This window comes from Cannabis sativa, chromosome 3 (genome assembly GCF_029168945.1).
Source record: "Cannabis sativa cultivar Pink pepper isolate KNU-18-1 chromosome 3, ASM2916894v1, whole genome shotgun sequence".
NCBI lineage: Eukaryota > Viridiplantae > Streptophyta > Magnoliopsida > Rosales > Cannabaceae > Cannabis > Cannabis sativa.
In genome coordinates this window covers 12168164-12184753 of record NC_083603.1, presented here as the reverse complement: position 1 = coordinate 12184753, position 16590 = coordinate 12168164, and positions in this window count along the sequence as shown.

Below are 16590 nucleotides of genomic sequence, written 5' to 3'. Positions count from 1 at the left end.
TGGGCGAAATCAAGGGCAACATTTACCCCCCAAGCTTTGTTTATTTGAAAAATGAAACAAGGCTTGCTAGGGTGCCTCCGGTTGACTCCTTGGTTTCCTGGCACGAGCTTAGAGCGCGTGGGGGTGTATTTAATGATGGCATTTAATGCAGCGATTCACTTTTTGCAGAGGTCGATTCATTTCACGCCCATTGATTGATACGGCGCATTAATGGTGTCAGATAGATACTCAAACGTTTCCACCGCCTTTATTGTAAATTAATCTGGCCCGTTGATCTTTGGGTATTTGAATCGTGTGTTTCTCCCACCGTCCGATTAGTAGGTGGTGACGCCTGTTCCTCATGCATTTTTGCCTATGAAAGCCACCATCTTTCCTTCATTTTGGTTACTTCCCATTTCTTGCCAACTTTGCTCGAATTTCCTAGAGAGAAAATTCTCAAACCCAGCACGAAGCCTTTGAACACTTTGCGATTTTTCCCAGTTCTTCCTTGCTCGCTGCTACCAGTCCTTCTCGTCTTCACTCGACTCGCATCAGGACCCCCAGTACAACACTTCATTGTAAGTTTTTTGCATCCTTTGGTATTATTGAATGGCATGCTATTACTCGTTCTGTTTGTTCTTTCCTGGGTTTGCATTCGAGATTTCTGGGCATGCAAGTGTTTAAGTTATTCATGTAGTCTGTTTTGAATTTACTGCTTTAGTCGTAGGATCGCCATTATCATGCCTCTGTTGTTATTGTGTATTTTCATTGTAGAAGACCATACGCTCTTCGTTCAAGGGTTGCTTAGGGCATAGAATAGGCTTTTTTCTTTCTGTTTCCTTTATCGTGTAAAGCCATCTTCTGCGATTTTACTGCACCCGACACTTGTTCAGGGAATCTTTCTAGGGTTTCCCGTGTGACACGTGTCCGGAGGGGGCCTCTTTCCAGCGGTTAGGGGACCCCTATTCCCTTTTTCTTGACTTAGGGTTTGGTATGGGGCCTAACTGCTGGAATTTCTCTTTTTTCTTTTTCACAGAATAGAAAAATGTCTCCTTCTGGCTCAAAGTCCTCCAAGAAAAGCGGGAAGCGCATGGCTGCACTAGAGGAGGTCTCCTTGGGACCCGTTGCCCAGGAGGGGTATAAGTCCCGGGCAACCGGATGGGAAGCGGCCGAGCTTCATTCCACCTTGACCTGTCCCCACCAACTGGAGAACATTGTGGAAGTTGCTGGGATCAAGCCTTCCACCTCAGGAACCTACCATCGGCCACCTCGCGATGCGGAGACGCCCAACCACAATTATGGCGGCTTCGGAGCCTGGAGCCAAACGCACTTGATGGCCGGTGCCATGCTTCCTCTTCAGGATTACTTTGTCAATTTTCTTGTTTTTGTCGGCCTTGCGCCATATCAACTCATTCCCCAAGCTTACCGCCTGCTTTCAGGCTTGTTTATTTTTTATGCCGCCCGCGGATGGGGATCTCCCCGCCCGGCGGAAATTTTGTACTTTTATGAACTTGTATCCGTCCCCAAGAAGGGGGACAAACTTAAGGACGACTTTTAATAGGCAGACTCACGTCAAGGAGTATCGCCATCGCTTTTTCTTTTCCTCCGGATTTAGGGCAATGGACCACCCGGAGCTTCTCACTGAGTGGGTGAGGATCCCTCCATATCAGCGGACCGCCCTTACCCAGACCTTCCTCCGGAGGGCCCAGGCTTTTGCTTCTTATGACCGAGCCGATCTTGACGTCGGGGGTTTGGTCACTACGGAGAACTGCAGGAAGGCCAAACTTATCCTTCCGCATCAATCCGTGGAGGACTCTAACCTCTCCCGGGTCATCTGTCCTAATGTGAGGGCACCGGTCGCGGAGAAGACCTTCTGGGACGAGATCATTGCCACGGCAGAGAAGAAACACCAGGATTATCTCAACCGGAAGGCCCAGGAGAAGGCATACTCTAAGGCCCAAGCGGCCTCCGGGAGGGGACTTCGTGTGGGGAGCCCGGTGGAGAGAAGAAGTCAGGCAATTGTCGGGAAGTCTGAGGCTAAATTTTTTGACAAGATTCTTCAAGAAGAGATTGGAGATCGTCGTGCCGGGAGGCCCCTTCACATTGAGGATTCATCAGAGAGAAGGGCTCCAGGGCACAGCCTTCGGTTCCAGAGCCAAACACTGGGGCTCCTAGTGCCAACACTTCCGGCGCCGGCGGTAAGTCTCCTTTGATAATTCATTATGTTCCTTCTGTTGGCGAATATGTCAGTCGTAGGCCCGTAGGGTTCGACGAGCGTCTATATAGGTTTAGGATGCCCTCGACCCGGTGGGGGGATCGTTTGAAGGAATTTTATTTTTCAAACTTAGGAGATTTCCTAGGTCAGTCCCGGATGGGTTCGGGTCCTCCGGAACCTGTTCCCTTAGGTCCTTCAGCTTACATTACATCCAGCTGGTTCCGGCCTTCGGACAGCTATCTCGGAGATGATGCTGCCAGCATTAAAGTTCAGGACTTTGCTAGGGCCGAATTAGGAAGTCCGGGTAGGAGTAGCTTATTTGCCATATCTTGTGAAAGTGGTTTCTCACGGATGTTCTAACACTTGCTTCTTTTTGTTGAGCAGGTATCTCCATGGACGCCATCTTGGATCAGCTTTCCGGGGTTCACACTCCCGAGGCTCATCCGGCCTTTACTTCTTCCCCAATAGCCCCTGCTCTAAAGATCTCTTCCAGCGCTCCCCTCGACACTATTGATTTAGCGGATGACGAGGAGGTGCTGCGGGGAGAAGGTAAAGAAAAGCAATGAGGCTTTTCTGAGGAAGTTGCAGAAGGTGCGGGAGAGCTCCGGGCTCTTCCTGAGGAAGCTGAAGAAGGTGAAGAAGAGCCTGAAATTGCTCTGATTCGCAAGCGCAAGGGCAAAATGATTGCCCAGGACGAGCCTAAGCGGCCTCGGAGAGCTGACACTCCTGCCCATGGTCTTGACGGTGGGGTCTCCCCCATGGAAGAGCATCCTGCTCCTCCCAACATTGTGCTGACTCCAGTTCCTGGAGATGAGGTGAGGCAAGAGCTCCGGATAGCCAAGCATAACTATGCCATGGACGAATACTCTGGGGGGTATGCCGAGGTGGAAGCCCTTAGGAGGGTTTTGCGGGTTGAGGTGCAAGAAACCATCAACAACCCGGAGTACCAGGATCCGTGGGACCTTAACTTGGACCCCCTGTCAGACTGGTTCCGTCGCTTCCTTGGGCCCACCTTGGCTCCCTTCGCCGCGGAGATGACTGGCGAGTTCGCTTCTCAGCTTACCCGGTGCGCACCTAAGCGGTTCGCAACTTGCGCCTCCCTGAACTCTATTTTCCAGGTCCAGGATCTCAGCCACTCCCTCACCGTGGTAAGTGCTTTGTAGTTTTGCTTTTCCCTTCATTTTTCTTTTTGGGGATTCTTTCTTACACTTGTGTTGTTGTTCAGCTTGCTGCTGAGGCTGGCCGCCTCTCCAAGAACATTATTAATCATGGCTTCGTTCTGTCTGATTTTGGGGACATGAACGACGTCAGGAAGGTCCTTCAGGATCTCACTGCGGAGAGGCAGCTCTACCAGGAGGCTGCTGAGCGCCGGGAGGCGGCTGCCAAGGCCAATGAGGAGGAGGCAAAGCGTAGGGAAGCCCAAGCGGAGGCCATGATCCGGGATGAGGCCCAGCGGAGGGACAGGCTGGAGGCCCAGCATCAGGAGGAGCTGAGGGCGGAAAGTGAGGCTGCTGCAAAGGCCAAACGGGAGCTCCGGGAGGCCAGGGAAGCCTTGGACGAGATAGTTGCCAAGGTGAGATCCTTAGAGGAAACTCACCAAGCGAACTTAGAGTCCAGGGCCGCTCTAGCCGCGGAGCTGAAGGAGCTCAGGGACTTCAAAGAACAAACCACCAAGAAGGCAAAAAGAGTCGAGCTCCTTTCTCCTGTTTCCTGCGGCCGGTGCCCAAAGCGCTTCGACGATGGAGTCTTCATGGCTTGGTCTACCAACGACCAAAATATCAAGCTTACCTTCTACCCCAAACCTGAGGAAATGATTGCCAAATTTCGGGAGAAGAAGAAGAAGCTTGATGCCATGGTAGAGGCGCGTATTGGACCTCGCCTTCCTCCGCGCATTGACTGAGCTGCTTCGATTAACCCAGTACAACCAAGATTCCACCCACTTCTTTTATTATTATTATCTCTTTTTTTTTTTTGTACATATTTGCTGCTACTTTGGGACAATATATTTAGGTAGCAGTTTTTTATTTGAAGGGGAGACAATTTTTTTTAAAGGCCTGTCCCCGGGCCATTTGTATATATATATATGACCTGCCCTTTGGGCCAGGATATTTATATGTGATCTCTCTTTTGCCACATATTTCTCTTTTTGACCTGTCCTTTGGATTAGGATTTTTATACTTATGCTTTTTATTTTTGTGCATGCTTTTTGACCTGCCTTTTGGGTCAGGATATTTTACTTAGTTTGTTTTTTGTCTGTCCGTGCGGTATACCCTAGTACCCCCCTGAGTGGCATAGAAACTTTGTTTTTAAGGCACTCAGTTTTATTTAACATGTAGAGGAGGTATACATTTGGAAGGTGCAAACTCTTTGAACAAAGTCTAAGTTATGTTTTGCTATTGGTAATATTTTCTAAGGTGATCGGCATTCCAGGCTCTTGGCACAATGGTTCCATCCATTTTTTTTAGTTGTTAAGTGCCGGAGCTGATTTCATCCTCGATTTCATATGGTCCTTCCCAATTTGGCCCAAGTACCCCCACTCCGGGTTCCTGGGTCGCTGGGAAGACTCTTCTTAGGACCATATCCCCAATAGCAAATTTTCTGTTTTTAACCTTAGAGTTAAAATACTTGGTCACCTTCTTCTGATAAGCTGCCATCCGTATTTGAGACTCATCCCGGAGTTCTTCGACTTGATCCAAAGCCTCTTGAAGCAAAGCTTGATTCGTGGCCGGATCGTAAGTCGTCCTCCTGTGGGATGGGAATAACGTTTCTACCGGAACCATCGCTTCACAACCGTACGCCATAGAAAAAGGCGAGTGACCGGTCGTGGTTCTGAGGGTCGTCCGGTAGGCCCATAACACCCTTGGCAACTCTTCAGGCCAGTTGTTTTTTCAGGCCAGCAGCTTTTTCTTCAAAGTGACCTTTAGGATTTTATTGACTGCTTCCGCCTGACCGTTTGTTTGAGGTCTGGCTACCGCGGAGAAGCTTTTCACTACTCCATGATGGTTGCAGAAGTCAGTAAATTCCTCGCAATCGAATTGCTTTCCATTGTCAGAGACTATTTTGTGAGGCAAGCCATATCGACACACTATGTTTTTAATAACAAAGTCCAATGCTTTCTTAGCAGTTATTGTCTTCATAGGCTCAGCCTCTGTCCATTTGGTGAAGTAGTCTACTGCTACTATTGCATACTTTACTCCTCCTTTTCCTGTTGGCAGGGACCCGATAAGATCTATTCCCCAAACCGCGAAGGGCCAGGGACTAGTTATCAGGGTGATTTCATTTGGAGGAGCTCTCGGTATGTTCGCGTACCTTTGGCACAAGTCACACTTTTGGACATAGTCTATACAATCTTTTTTCATCGTTGGCCAGAAGTACCCTTGCCTCAATATTTTCTTTGAGAGGCTAGGTCCTCCCGTATGATCTCCACAGAACCCTTCGTGGACCTCTAGCATGATTTGTCTAGCTTCAGGGTCCGATACACACCTTAAATAAGGCATGCTGAGTCCTCTTCGGTAGAGAATTTGATCCATCATCACATAACGATGAGTACGATGCGAATCTTCCGAGACAGTGCCCTTTCTTGGGGCAACTCACCTGTTGTTATGTATTTTATGATGGGGACCATCCAGCTGGGTTCTTGCCCAACCGTTAGTGTGGTCTCTTTTATTTTGATGCTTGGCTCTGCCAAGCGTTCCACTGGTACTACCCCCAGCTCTTCGATTTCGCTATCCGAGGCTAACTTAGCCAGACAGTCCGCGTGAGCGTTCTTCTCTTGGGGGATTCTTTCTATCTTGTAGTCCGCGAACTCGTGGAGCAGCTCTCAGACTATTATTACGTACGCGGCCATCCGCTCGCCGCGGGTTTGGTATTCTCCGAATACCTGGTTTACGACCAGTTGGGAGTCACTGTAAACTTCCACTCTTTTGGCTTCTACGGCTTTTGCTAATTTCAGCCCTGCTATCAGGGCTTCATATTCGGCCTCATTGTTTGAAGCTGTGAAGTCAAATCGGAGGGCCGCCTGGAGTCGCAGTCCAGTTGGTGATATCATAGCCACTCCTGCTCCGGAACCGTTCTCATTGGAAGCTCCGTCCACAAATACCCTCCATGTGGGGATTGGCGGTACCGGCGTATTTGCGGTTGCCTCGGGTTCGTTGCACTCAGTAATGAAGTCTGCCAAGGCTTGGCCTTTTATAGAAATTCGGGGTATGTAGTGTAAGTCGAATTGACTTAGCTCCATTGCCCACTTGAGGAGCCTTCCGGATGCTTCAAGTTTTTGGAGGACTTGCCAGAGCGGGTGATTGGTCAGAATTTTGATCGGATGGGCTTGGAAGTATGGCCTCAACTTCCTTGACGCCATCAGGAGGCAAAACACCAGTTTTTCAATGACCGGGTATCTTGTTTCGGCCCCTATCATACGCTTGCTGACATAGTACACGGGATGCTGAGTTTTTTCTTCTTCCCGGACCAAGGCAGCCCTGACCGCGTGTTCGGAGACGGCCAAATAAAGAAACAGGTCTTCCCCGAGGACGGGTTTTGATAGGATAGGAGGCTTGGCCATGTGCTCTTTTAGCTTTTTGAATGCCTCCTCGCACTCGTCCGACCATTCGAACTTTTGGCACTTCTTTAGCACGTTGAAGAAGGGTATGCACTTGTCCGTGGACCGTGAGATAAAACGGCTCAATGCAGCTACCTTCCCGGTCAGGCTCTGCACATCTTTGTGTTTCTTGGGGGATGGCATATTCAGGAGAGCCTGGATTTTTTTCGGATTTGCCTCGATCCCCTTTTGGCTGACTATGAAACCCAGGAACTTTCCTGATTTGAACCCAAAGGTGTATTTCTTTGGGTTGAGCTTCATGCCGTATCTCCGGACAACTTCGAAGCATTCTTCTAAGTCGCTTGCATGGCTGTTGCATGCTTTGGATTTGACGAGCATGTCGTCCATGTAAACCTCCATGTTTCTCCCCAGGAGGCCTTTAAACATCTGGTTAACCATTCTTTGATAGGTTGCTCCGGCGTTTTTCAGTCCGAAAGGCATGACTAGGTAGCAGTATACCCCCTTATCGGTCCTGAAGCTAGTGCACTCCTGGTCTACCGTATGCATTTTTATTTGATTGTACCCAGCATAGGCGTCCATGAAGGATAGTAGTTTGAATCCGAAAGTGGCATCTACCATCTGGTCGATCCTGGGCAGCGGGAAGCAGTCCTTTGGACAAGCTTTGTTTAGATCGGTGAAGTCTATACAAACTCGCCAAGTTCCATTCGGCTTGGGTACCAGGACCGGATTGGCCAGCCACTCTGGATAGTACACGTCACGGATCATGCCGTTAGTCAAAAGTTTGTCCACCTCTTTCTCTAGAGCTTCGGCTTTCACCGAGTCGAGCGGGCGTCTCTTTTGCTGGACAGGAGGCATGTCCGGATTGACGTTGAGTACATGTGTGATGACATGAGGGCTTATGCCAGTCATGTCTTCTTGGCGCCATGCAAAGATGTCGATGGCGCCCTTCAGTATTTTTATTATTTTGTCTTTTTCCTCCGGGTCTAGGTTCTTCCTTAACCGGAGTACTTTGGTGGAGTCGATGTCGCACACTGATACTTCTTCGACGTCCTCTATTGGTTCCACGATTCTTTCGGACCCTACACGAGGGTCCAACTCATCCTCTTCAGCCACTTCTGGCTCAGCGGACTCCCGGACCATAAGCACGGGCAGGTGGGTTGCGACATTGTAACATTGCCTTGCTTTCCCCTGATTTCCCCTCACAGTTCCGACTCCGGCCTCCCGGGTAGGGAACTTTAGGCACATATGCCGGATTGAAGTGACTGCGCCAAAGTCTACCAGGGCCGGTCGGGCGAGGATCGCGTTGTAGGCTGTCGGACAGTCCACCACTACGAAGGTGCAGTATTTGAATGTGCTCTGGGGGGTGTCCGGGCACAAGGTGACTGGAAGCCTTACTTTTCCCATCGGGATAAGTGTCGTCCCGTTAAACCCTGTGAGCTGGGACCCACTGGGGGAGAGGTCCCAATCCGTCAAGCCTATCACGGTGAAGGCTTCTTTGAAGAGTAAGTTCACGGAACTCCCATTGTCAATTAAGACTCTGGCCACCACTTTATTCGCAATGGGGGTCTCAATGACCAATGGGTCGTGATGAGGGAAGCGCACCGTCTTGGCGTCTTCTTCCGTGAACGTGATGGGTTGGTCCATCAGCCAAGGCCTTTGAGCTGGGAGTTGAGTAACTTCCCATACCTCATTGTGTTTCGCGGCCCCGGCGTACCGCTTACGCTCCTTGGGAGTAGTCCCTCCGATATGGGGACCCCCGGAGATCATGGCTACCCTTCCATTAGGCCGGGGCGGCAGTCCGGGGATATGTTGGGCGTCACCTGTGGGAGCAGCTGGAGCCAATACTCCTGCTGTACCCCCCGGTGTTCCCTGAGGCATACCCACAGTCACCTGACCCGGATTGAGGTGGGGCAACCTATTCTTGATCCACTCATAGAGGTGGCCCAATCGGATTAGATTTTCGATCTCGTCCTTGAGATTCTTACATTCATTGGTGCTATGACCAATGTCGTTGTGGTACTCGCACCTTTTGCTCGGATCTCTCCGGGAGCTATCTTTGTACAACGGTTGTGGTCTCCGGTAGTGTGTATTTTGCCTAGTAGCAAAGTACACATGCTCTTGGGAGTCCGACAGCTCCGTGTATTGAGTATATTGGGGGGGTGTACCCCTTTTTCTGGCGCTTCTCTCCCGTCCGGGTGCTGCCTTTGGAGGACCTTTTACTCCTTGATCCTTGGGAAGGGCCTGTTAGGCTAGCAGCCGGAGCAGAGTGTGAGGGAGCTTGCCCATTCACTCCGGACGGGTTGCCAAAATGAGATGATGCTGGTGCCAAAGCTTGGCCCTGGCTATACCCGGGGGTAGCAGAGAATTGTATGCCACTTGTTTGTGGGGTTGCAGTCGGGGCGTGCAGGGGCGATACTCCGGGCATATACCCTGCTATTCCGGTGGGATAGTAGCCCCCATAAGCCACGATTTGGGCTTCTTCGAGGTTGATATATTTTTGGACTCTCTTCTGGAAGTCTTGGAGGCTAGCAGCTCCTTCTTGCTGCAACTCATTCCAGAAAGGAGTCCCAGTACGGATGCCTACTTGGAGAAGTGCAAGATGTTGTCCGTCATCAACCTTCTTGGTTTTTGAGGCTTCCTCTCGGAACCTCTTGATGTAATTCTTCAAGGTCTCGGAGGGCAGTTGCTTGATATTAGTCATGGCACTGACCTCCAGGTTGACCTTTCTTGCGGCGACAAATTGTCTCCGGAAGTTGGTCTGTAGCTTGTATCAACAACCCACGGATCCTGGTTCCAGTTTTTTGAACCACTCCTCCGCGGACCCACTTAGAGTGAGTGGGAAGCACAGACACTTGGCGTCATTGCTGACCCTCATGACCGTCATGACACGGTTGAACCGTGACAGGTGGTTGCTGGGATCGGAGTTCCCGGTATATGCTGCCATTTCGGGCATCTTGAAGTTCTTAGGGAGCTCTGCCTCTAAGATGTGCTTAGCACATGGCTCTCGATCCTCGCTGTCCAAATCAGAGTCGTCTCCCTTCTGCCTCCAGGAGACTCGGGCAATGTCTTTTCGGAGTATGGCGAGTTCCGCCATAATTCCTTCATTCAACGTACCCGAGGAGACCATGGGTCCGTGTCTTTTTTGGTCAAGGTGATCCCGGAGGTCACCTTGGTTCCCATTGATTTGATTTCTCAGATCAACGGGAGGACATCTCTGTCCTCTTCTTCCTCTACCCCCGGGTTCCTGGTGTACAGAAACGCTTTTTCGGTCCCCTCGATCCTGAGGGCCAAGGCTCCCTTTTTGGGGCTTGCCCCTCTGCGGACCTTTCCCTTTAGGGAAATCTGAGCGGACCTTTCGCGGATCTTGCACCTTTTTCTTTCGCCCTGGGGTAGAAGTAGGGTTTTTTGTTTGATTCCCTTCAGCAGGGTATCTTATAGGGCTAGGCTCCCTAGATTTCTGCTGTTGGGAATTGGGCGAAGACGTCGCTGGCTCCTTGTCGAGTCCAGCGGTCATTGCCTTGGGGTGCATGTGAATGCCAGCTGCTTCCATGGCTTTTTGCATGGCCAGTATCACTTCCTGCATTTTCTGGTTTTGCGCTTTCTGAGCTTCGATCTCGGCTTCGTGATCGATAGCTTTTTGTCTGAGAAGCACCAATTCTGAGTAACTACCTTCGTCATAGGCATATTCGTCGGAGTTTCCCTCGTAGTCATCATCGGGGACTATTTCTTCTTCCTCGGACTCCTCTGCTGCTCTTGAGGCTACATCTTCCTCGTTTGGGTCTTGAGCGTCTTCCAGAGGGCGAGGCTGACAAGTACTTCTTGTCTCCACCATGTTTGTGAAGTCAAATGTTTGTTTTTTAGCAGCTTTCTTCAGCTCTCAATGAAAGCACCAAAATGTTGACCGAGGTTTTCGGCAACTAATAAAATATTATAATATTATTGAGCTGTAAGAAAGTGAGAGAAGGATTTTTACGTGGTTGGGGGGTTAATGAGCCTTAGTCCACGAGTCCTTGTTATTTATGGATGTATTTAATACAGGATTTATATTTGGGAGAATGTCACCCTTATAAATACAGAGAATGTTCTTGGTGAGTCTTTACTTTTCTTGCTCATATGCAGCCCAAGCTTCTCGATCCCATTTAATGAGCTTTGAGGGGGTATTTATAGTGTTTTTGGTGGGGTAATCCCTAGAATTGTTCTTACAAGTGTATCTGTAAGTATCCATAAAGTTGGGTATTCCCAATGAATATACCATGTGTAATGCATGGTCAAATCCCTAGGTGCTTTAGGGTTTTTATGTAGAATGTCCTTTTTGCCTTTTGATTGACGTGACTTTTCACAGTGTAGCTGTCGCTAGACTTAAATGATCATTACTGTGGCGCTGCTGGTTGGAGGTTGTGCCGTCAGACTTTATTGCGTGTTGCAGTCCCAACACGCTTCCTCCCATGCGGCATTTAATGCGACTTGATTGTTCAGGAGAGGCCTGACACCTCGCGGAGATGCCTTAGTGTTGTGTGAGCCTCCGAGAGCACCTTAAACTCCGGGTGCCTTCTCCGGGGCCTACGTCCGGGATGTTTCCTTGTGGCATAAAAGACTTAGCAAATATTATGAATTGCTTGATCCACGTGTCCCTGTCCGGTTGGTCCACGTATATTGGGCGAAATTAAGAGCAACAACTGTCGTAGTAAACCCCAAACTCTTCTTCTATGATAGATTCGTCACAATATTGGCCAATTTCAGAACTATCCTCATCATCACTTGAAGTGGCATTTTTTTTCTTCTTTCCATTCCATGTCACTATCATTAGTTGGAATTGACAATGCATCATCATTCATAGGAGATAATTGATTGTTATGTGTCATTGAAATAGCCCTCTGAGTTGCATATTTGTGGCTCCGAATTCCATTTTGTTGTGTAGCAAAACTATGATAGTCAAAATTAAATTCTAGCATACCACCAAACTCAAGGGACATTGGTTCCACATTCTCATGTGGTAAATACTCATTATTACGAACGACAGGGGCTGGATTTTGTTCTTCAAATGACTCATTTTCAATTGATTCAAGGCTTTCAAATGAAAATAGTGCATGAATTTTATCAACTTTCTTGCGAACAACTTGTTTCATAACCATATTTCAAAATTAATCTGAAAGATCACCCATGGCAAAAGAAAAAAAAATAAATAACAGCCCATATCTGTGTAAAGTTATCATATATATATATATATATATATTCTCTATTGAAAAACAGAGTAATAACAATAAAAGAAAAAGATCCAAGCTAACCTTTACAACTTAGATTTTTGGCAATATACACAGTCTTGACTTCTCAGTTTGGCTCTTCGCTTGTCTTCTCAGGTGGAACTCCGATCGTCTTCTCCGTCAAAGGTGACGGTTGTGTTCCTTTAGTGTGTATAAGACGAAATGAGAGAAATTATTCGTTTCCCTAAACTTATAATATCATTGTTTTATGTGTAAAATGATTTTTTTATATATATAATTAAACCAAATAATGTTTAAAATCATTTAAAAATTCATAAGTATTAAAATTATGGGTAATTTAGTCATACTAAAAAATATAAGTTCAATAAATTAAGAAAGAGGGTACCACATGTGTAGAATTTGTAAATAAAAGGTACTAATTGATCATTATTAAAAACATAAGGTACCAAGTTTGTATTTTCACAAAACATAAGGTACCAAATAAATATTTACTCTTTAAACTTTACCACTGTTTCTCGCAAAGTTACGATTATTATTCAAAAAAAAAAAATAATTACTAAATAGTATTATTTTATTTAACTTGAAACTTTTTTTTTTTTTTTTGAAGACAAGATCTTTAACTAAAGAAAAAAAAAACAAGAAAGAACAATGATTTGAAATGAATAAAATTTACCATTAAAATCTAAACAAAAACTTAAAAACTAGAACAATGATTCTATGTATGTGGCTCTAGATGAATTCGAATTTTCTTTATTATTCATGCTTTGAAATGAATAAAATTCACCATTAAAAGTTTTAAAAACAACGTTAATGCAACGGGAGAAACATTAGCTAGTGTATTGATACATTTTTTTTGTTTGTGCATGATTTGGATTGATTAGGAACTCCAGATATATTTCGAATAGATCAACATTTTGGAAGTCTATAAATTGATATTAGGAGAATTAGTTTTTTGCAAATTCAACCAGAATTCAGGGTTGGATTTTAGTTTCGAACCAGTTTTTCTGCACTTTTTTCATTAATACAAAACAACATGTGTTTAGATTGATTCCAATCTTCTTCTCAAGTGAAGTCATTCGAATTAATGGTGGTTCTTCGCCTAGTTAGGTTTTGTTTCGGTTGGCTTGCTGGGTTTATCGATCGAAGCTTGCGTAGGTGAGTTTTTACTTCGTACGACTGAAGGTTTAGAAAAAGAAGTATTATTGTAATATTTAGTTTGTGAGCTGTATAAATGTTTAAAGATTCGACAATTGTATTTTGGTAATATAGTTATCTTTTTTGTATATACCTAAAAAACTCTATAAAAAGATAACTGATTTATAAAAAAAAAATATCCATAAACCAACTATATATACTTATAAAATTTATAATTTAAATCTTTTTCTAAAAAAAAATTAAAAACTATAAATAAAAATATAATTATTACTTAAAACAAATTAATTTTATAGTGCAAAAACTATAATTTAAAAATATTCATTACTAAAAAAAACTATTAAAAACAAATTAATGAAGTATACTAAATTTTTTTAACCAAAAAAAATCAGTTAACTTCCTATAATATTAATAAAATAAATTAAGTATATTTTTTTTAAAAAAAAAAATTAAAGTATCACATACTACTATTATTTATGTATATATAGACATAAAATTGAAGAAGGAGACAGTGACATTACATATATTTTCTATAATTTTTTATTATAATTTGTTTTAATTAAAATAAATTAGAAAAATATATAATTTATATTGTATTGAATATTTACTTTTATTATTAAAAAAACTTTTGATGAAATTATACATTCAAATAATTTAATTAGAAAACTTGATTATAAAAAATATTTACAATGAATGTTGAGGACCATAAATAAAATGCGGTGATGATAAAAACTTTAAATGTAATAACGACTATAAGTGAGATGAAGATAACATTTTTGAAATCATATGATCAATTTTTTTTTATAAATTTATCAATTTATGTTTTTAGATTTCTATTTTGTGTAAAAAAAATTCAATTTCTAATATCCTTTTTACTATAATGTTTAAAAATATCTCTATTTTATGATGATTTTTTTCACAATATTAATTTATTTATTCATGTAAAAGAAAATGAAAGTTTAATAGCATAATTACACATATTATTAAAAAATTAAATAAAAAATATCAAAATTTGAAATTTGATATAGTTTTATGATTGAATTATTATGACTAAATAAACTATAACCGCACGCGAAGCACGATTTGTTTTTTAGTTTTAAATAAAGTATTAAATTTTGGAGTAATTTTAATATTTATACGGTCTAAAAAGTTTTTCTTCACTTTTTTAAATTATAATTTTATTAAATTTATTGAATAATAAGAAAATAACATAAAAATATAATATTTGTAAAAAATAAACGTAATAAAAATAACATAAAAATAAGGTAAAAATAATCGTTTGTATATTTGTTAAAAAAAGAGCATGACCATAAAAAAATGTGAAATTTGTAAAATCCTTTTTTATAATTTTTTTAATTAAATACCAAATAATCCCATCGAACTTAAGTTGTATTTTGATTTTTTTTTTTTTAAAAAAAAAATAGTTTTTACAAAAATACTGGATTTTAAATTTAAGTTAACAATTTTACTGTCATGTGATTTTTTTTTTACAAAAATACTATTTTTTATAAAACAATTGTAAAATAATAAAACAGAACAATTAAAATAACGGTCAAACAACTAAAAAACAACCGTGAAATAACAATAAAAACTTAACATAATACACGGTATAAATTTATATAGTATTTTTGAAAAAAAAAATACAGTGTTTTTTTAAAAAAATTATCCCACAGTAAAAAAATAAAAAAAAATGGAAGTTTTAATATGTGGTGTAAAAAAAAAAAACAAGTTTTGAATTGGGATTTGAGAAGTTCTTAGTGGGCTTGGTGTCTCTCTTCTGTTCTTTCTTTCTATTGGGCTTTGAAACATATGAAATGGGCTGGGCGTATTAGGCTGAAGAAGAGAAACTCATGGCAAAGCCCAATATCAAATTGTTTACCGTATTGAATCATGAGGTTATTTTATAAATACACAAAAATAATAAAAAAATTACGAAAATACCATTGTATAAAATTTTTAAATATTTTTATGATTTTTATGATTTTATTTACAAAAAATAAGGTCTTTTTATATTGTACTCTTGTTAATTTGTTGTTGATTTTTTGTTATATGTATATTATTTTTTGTTGTTGTTTTGATATTATTTTTTTGTTAATGTAATTTTTTTTTTGTTGTTTTTGTGTTATTTTTATAAAAAAACTCTACAATTGTAAAAAAATATCTCTAAACGTAAAAATGTATTTTTTTTTAAAAAAATAATAGTGTTAATGTAATTATCCATTGAATGGGATTATTTTACAATTACACAAAAATAGCAATAAAATTACAAAAACACAGTTGTACAGAATTTTTAAATATTTTTACGATTTTATGATTTTATGATTTTATTTACAAAAAATACGGTCTTTTCATATTGTACTCTTGTTAATTTGTTGTTAATTTTTTGTTATGTGTGTATTATTTTTGTTGTTATTTTGATGTAGTTTTTTTTGTATTATTTTTATAAAGAACTCTAAACATGTAAGAAAATATCTCTAAACGTAAAAATGAATATATTTATTTTTCGGGTAAATACTATTTTGGATCCTTTATTTCGTAAAAGTTACCAATTGGACCCTATGTTTTGTTAAATGACAAAATAGACTCTGTATTTTCTAAAATAGTACAAATATGATCCTGAATTGATTTTTTGTCAAAATAAAGTTTAATTATAATCCAATCTAAAAGTGCTATGACAAAACTATTTACATTTTTTGTATCTGTTCGTATTAAATATTGTATTCAAGTTGGTTGTATTAAAAAAAGAGTTATCAAAAATTAAGTTCAGGTCCTATTTTTACTATTTTAGAAAATACAGTATCTATTTTGTCATTTAACAAAACACAGGGTCCAATATGTCACTTTTGCAAAATACAGGATCCAAAATAGTATTTACCCTTATTTTCTTAAAAAAGAAAGCAAAACAATATTAAATCTTCATATGGTTATCTTAACAACAATAAAAACCTCAATGACTTGATAATAACACTCTTGACGAAGAATGAGCTAACTAAATTTGGATAGTTTAAATAGTTAATTAGGCTAATCTTATGATTTAAGCAACTTATAATAGCAGCCAATCCAAAACCTTGAATTTGGTTTAACAACCTATTGATCGTGACCAAATGATCACAACTACTATTGCAAAATTATATATATAAAAATATATGCTACCAGGTTGAACAATATAAATACATAGGAATTTTTTATTAAACCTCTTAAAAAGATATATGATTGATAGGATGTCTCAGAGCCAATATTAGGGTGGACACGTCATTAAGTGAAAGAGTTTTAGGAGAGTGTGACACACTAGAATATAATCTCTTCTTTCCCATTCTAAAAAAAACTCTATTTATTTTTTCTTTTCATTTTGGCCACTCTTAAGAAACTTCAAAAACTTTTTCTATCTCGCCTTTCACTAGACGACTGGGACGAAACCTAGATGCCCACCTCCTTGCCGTTGTGCCACATCTCCATCATTGTATATG